The sequence below is a fragment of the Scomber japonicus genome, chromosome 3 (assembly GCF_027409825.1).
Source record: "Scomber japonicus isolate fScoJap1 chromosome 3, fScoJap1.pri, whole genome shotgun sequence".
Classification (NCBI taxonomy): Eukaryota; Metazoa; Chordata; class Actinopteri; order Scombriformes; family Scombridae; genus Scomber; species Scomber japonicus.
Genome location: NC_070580.1, coordinates 18,561,560 through 18,567,559, shown reverse-complemented (window position 1 = coordinate 18,567,559; position 6,000 = coordinate 18,561,560).

Below are 6,000 nucleotides of genomic sequence, written 5' to 3'. Positions count from 1 at the left end.
TTCAACATAATCTGTGGCCATGTTCTCGTTCCAGAGATACATTGAATGCAAGTGAAGCAATACTTGTGTGAAATTTTGGTATTAGTCTCCACCCAGCGCATGTTGTCCAGCGGATGTGTATGAAACATCTCATCTCGACTGGTATAAACATTCAGGCTAAAATATCATGTCTGTTTACCAATTAGGTCAAAGGCCTCTTGGTTCTACATACATACTTACTTGAAGTTTCCATGCTTTTTGTTTGTACTATAATACAGTGGATGTTCAGCAGAGTAAAAACGTAGTGACATTTTATACTTCTGCATGCAGGGTTTGGAGAAAATAAGGGAAACATTAACGACAATGAGGGCTTTCTTCATACAGTCAATGGACAAGCTTGTTAAGCAGAGGAAGCATAAAATATTAGTTGTATTAATAATAATGAAAACATATATTATAATCAAGTTTCAGATGTCCAAATATTTAATGTAATACATTGGGATCAAGTATTATATTTTAAATTTGCCATGGGTGTGACTAATGGTATTCTAAATGTCTTACCTTAGGTCCTCACCTCAAATGGTGAAGATAAATCATCCTGGCATGAAAATGATCACTGAAGTTATAGACAGAGCTACAAAGCGAGTCCTCCACCACCACAAATGGTTGGACAGTGAGCAGACTCAACATTGCTGTTTCCTTTTTTTCCCCTGATGCCCTGTATATTACATGCAGAAAACTAATGCACCAACTAACTTGTAGGAATCCTGTGGTAAACTTGTACATAATATATAGCTAGTAATTTTTGTAAGTGTTAATCTTGTACAGGCTGATATAGAAAAGGCAAAGGGATGATGTGAACGGCACTTGAAAAGACAGAAAAACAACCATAAAACACATTTTAATCTGAAATGATCAAGCATATTCTTTGGCTGTGTAGAGTTCAAGTCATTTACCTTGCCTACTGTGTGCTTTGAATGCATTTGGTAACCGTACAGTAGAAAACTGATTGCTATTGAATTGACTATAAAGGCTGAAGTAGAAATGTTTCTTCATAATATTTTGACACATTTGTTCATCTTGAAATAGTTTGCAGTTTCCTGTTCAAGTCTGATTAGAATGATTTCATTATTGCATAAGAAATATGCAAGAGTACTCAGTGACAGATGCTCTATTAAATTTAGAATATGATAGTCACCCGGAGGAACTTAAGAAGTAGATGTTGTGACATGATGTTATCATAGCAGTTTCCTTCCTTCCTGCTTTTTTCTTATCTTTGTTGATAAATACAGAGAACATTTCAGTGTTTATACCTATCCTTTGTCATTCTGACAACTCTAATCCAGAACCTTGTAATCTGCATCCCAAAAAGCCTGCTCTATTGTGCATGTTTTTGCGCTGTAATGTCCGACTAATATTATGTAAGAGGATCAATGGCTGTGTGTGGTGCCTTGCATTGATAAAACGCACAAATTACTTAAACATTGGACTTTTAAAAAAGTCTTAACATTTACATGGGTTGGGAATGATAAATTGAGCCGCTTGTGGCAGTTGCTGAAACAGAAGTGAAAGAGAAATAAAAAGTTTGATGGATTGATTGAGCATGTAAAACAGGCACTAATCCTACCGTCATTCTGTATATTCTACAGTGTTACAATATGAGGCTGTAAATTGAAAGTATTTGCTTGTTATCTGTGTTATATCCAGACAGACATATACATGTGCATAGGTGGGAGGATTCTTAAGAGCAGAAAACTCATACAGACAGAAAAAGACAATATAAAGATGGGTGACAAATAAAGGAAAATCCAACAAGAGGTATCTTAGTATGGAGTCAGGCCACCACGAGCCTCAAGAACAAGCTTCAGTGCTCCATGCCAAGTCTGTGAAACTCTATCAGTGGACACCATATCTCCACAAGATATTCCCTCATTTATATTTAATCAGATCAAAATCTCTTTTAAATGCCTGAGATGCTTGAGTACAGCAGATAGAAAGAAAAAATCTAACAAAAGGAGATAATCACAAACATCACTAAATAGATGAAAGATAAAAGTTTATATTATATCATTTGTTGTTATGGAGATAATTTGGAGAGCACTGTCTTACACATTGGCCCAAAATCTTAGGTGTTCAACAGGGTTGAGATCTGGTGACTCTGTAGGCATTTTATCATTATCATTTTCATATTCACCAAACCATTCCGTGAGCCCTGGTAAACGGAAGCATTTGATACGTTTTTTTTATTTAAGTTTTTTCTTTAATTTGTCCCCGTCTGTACAGCAGTTAAGGTCATATGGTGCACTGGCATCCTCTGCTGGTTCCTGCTGGTATTGCTTCTTGTAACATAACAGTGGAAGCCATCTACAGTATTACAATTATTAAAGTCATCCATATAAATAGTTATTTTTTGTCTGTTTTGGTTACACTTTTGCACCCGTTTAAATCTATGAAGATAATGTTACAAAAAAGCGCATATGTTATGGAAATACGAAGAAAGCACACAATTTCAAAAGGTGAAATTATCATCATTGTATTTATCTAGACTGTTTTTTTTATAGACACTTTGTGTAAGTGGAGCAGACAATTTGAGTGCCTTTTGTGCACAACATCAGTTTTTATTGGACTTTTATATTTACTTTTTTTAACAGTAATATTTTGTGTATTAGTTGTCATGTTTATTAAAAACTGAAGTTACTTTTTTTGTTTTTGTGTTACTTTCTATTGCTACTCAGTCATCCAACCAACATAAATACACAAACACTCCTAGGAGTATATTGTGTTGAAATATTCCTCTTGAATTACAGAAGAATCATCATGAACTGCTCGTCTGTGCTTGGGTGATCCCTGAGGAATAGGAGTAAAAAAAACTACTGTACACACAATCTACTGATATGCCGTTCAGTAGAATCATCTCAGAATATTTCGTTCATATTTTTTGTTTTCCCCTGTGAACTGCCTGTGCTGTGGTTGAGCCGTAAACTCTTGTTGTTCATTCTCCTTTCCTTTCAATGCAAAAACATTGCAGTATTGTTGACAACAGCAGGACTGATATGGACCCTCTTCTTTTAGAGGCTATGAGGCACTTGGTTCACTCTTATTTCCCCTACATGTGATGTACGTGGACATTTTATTTCCTGGAATGTATGTTGAAATGGCTAACACTGTTTGTTTATTGACATGAGAAGACATTACGTTAATATTAAAAAGAAAAAGTACATCACAGTAAGAGAGTGGACTGAGCGCCTGTCATGTCGTGAGGACCATGAGTGTGAGCTGTCACACTGTTTACCTTCTCTTTAATTGTATGTCTAGTGATGCTGTTTGTTGATGAGTGTCTGGTTGGTTGAAACCCTGTGATGTAATGTACACCATACCACTGAATGGATGTTGAAACCCCCCTGCATCCAAATAAAACCATTATTGCTCTGTGATCTGGATATATTGAGTGCTTTTGTTCTGTTGTATAAATCATAAATCCCAAAGTTAATATTGAAGTTAAGGAGACATTTTTTGTTTTCACATTTTTTCCCCGTTTTGAGGCAGTTTTTACCTTGATTTAAAATAGATACATACAGTACCCAAAAAATGAGGAGAGAGGTGTTTGACATTCAACAAGCATACCCAGCCAGATTTGAACTGATGACATTGCTATCATATTGCCAAAATTATTATACTGTGATTACCATATTTTTAGTTTTTTGCGGCAGATGCAGAACAACCAAACTGCTAATGGCAAGGATTAAATTTGAGTACATCTGAGTATGTTCGAGATTAAATCTTTTAATCACAGCATATAGTGGCAAAATCAAAAAGTCGATCCAATATGGCTGACTTTATTAAAGTAAGAGGTGTGAAAATGGGAAAAATGGCAGCCAAATCACAACTTTGCATCAAAATGGCAGACTTCCTGTTAGAGTTAGGTTGGATCTTCAGTTGGTCCCGGATAGCTTACAGAATGAATCCATGAGGCTTTTTTGTGCATCTGGACATGATACATATGCCTACTGATTGTCATTTGGCTACATCAATCTGAAAGGTGGGGCTTCAAATTTGAAATTTTCAAGGGGGTGCTGTCGATTCATTTTGCCTCAAATACCTATACAGGATGTTAACTGGCTGTCCTCCAGATGTGTGTGTCAAGTTTCATGATTGCATCCTTTGCCTGTAAAAAACAACATTGTATTTCAATGGTGCAGAATGTGTCGCCATAGCAACAGCATTTTATTATGGGTCATGAGCTTCAGAATGTAGCATCATCATGGTCTAGCTGAGCCAATTTCAGGTGTATCTGCCCAACCTCCTAGGAGTAACTAGTCAAAGAATGACGCTTGTTACTTTCTGTTGCCAGTCGGTGGCACTATGACTCTCTCTAAATATGGGCCTGTACATGTCTTCAGACCTGGACTCTTAACAAGCATATGAAATTTGGAAAAGCTTCGACAATGTGTAGTCAAGTTGTAAGGCTTTGAAATTTCATGGCGTAACATCGAAAGACCTCCTACGTCAATCTGGATGGAAGAAATTCCCATTTCAAGGTGTCCAATTGGGGAGCCATAAAGCCACTTTTTCCACATTTCTTGGACACATAAAATACCAAATTTTTCAGCAGGTCTGACAAATATTTTTCATGCATGTTTAGGCTGCCAAAAATGTGTTTTCCTACTGATACAATAGGGCCCTAAAGAGTAACTAACATGAGTCTGTAGTTCATTCTGTGGCCACATGATGGAGAAGCTGCAACAGTGAAAGTGTTGATGAGCATGAGCTGTCCATTCAGAGTGATATCAGCACACTGTTGATTGCTCTCTGAAGATTTGCATAAAGCATTCAGAGAATCGATGCCCAGAGTTTTGCATAAATTTGATGATTACACCTCCCTTTTAAATTGGCTTTCTAGTTCATTGGTGAGAGAGCGCTATAGCAGCATCTCACCCTGACAGAGAATAAACAGAATTTAATTTGTTCCACCTGAGAAACCCATGCTCAACAAGAACATGTCAAACAAGAAACTGTGTTCACATTTTTCGTAAATCTGGAGTAAATTTCAGCAGGTGTGTTTACTATAGTCAATTTAGTAGATCTCACGTATCTAATTTTAATATCAATCTGGGATGTCCGTGTATGTATTTCCATCAGGCTTGAGGAATAATTGCATGAGCAGTTCTTTTTTTTTTCATCAAATTGGATTTTATGTTTGACTTACCACTTAAACGGTATCTTTATTAATGAAGAAAGGAAATGCATATTACTCAATAAAAAGGAAGCAATGGTCATTAGGATGACATTAGATAAGACTTATTACAATAACAGAAAGGAATCTGATATTGATGACTCTTCCTACTGTGAGTGACATGATTTAGAATCAACCAACAAGATGCATAATAATTAGGTCCTGAAGTACCACCCAGAATCTCCTTGATTGGTTATGGTCATATTGCATGATAAAATTCTGGGTTTGTGACTGATTCTGTTCCCCTTTATCTCCTAAAATTAATGAGCACAGTGGTATTGACATGACATACTTTACTTTTACTTATGAAGAAGTTTCTTTAGCACAAAAAAAGCGTCAACATTTACTGTAAGTTTCTTGTGAAGAAAAAAGAAGAAGAAATAAAATAAGCTATGAACAAAACACTGCAGTTGACTTTGCTTCTGCTGGCAAACAAATTGTTGTATGTGTCTCTAGAACAAGGTATGCATCATCAATGAACGACAGATGCTGCAGCTGGTTTGGAAAAACACAAGTTGCATAAGCCCCCTCCAGTGGCCTAATTTGGCTTTTTTTTCTCCATTATAATTAATACGCAAATGAGAGCAAACTCTTTAATAACACATAATCTCTTAGCAGGACAGAATTATCATAACTTCCTGTTGCAACCCTCACCTTTCCTGCCTTCAGCTTTGCCTCATCAAAATAATTAATGATTAAGCAGTTACATTCTTCAATTAAAAGCCCCAGAGGAGCAGCAGTGAGCTGTAGATGATTCATTTTCATAATCAGAATGAAACAATATAAAC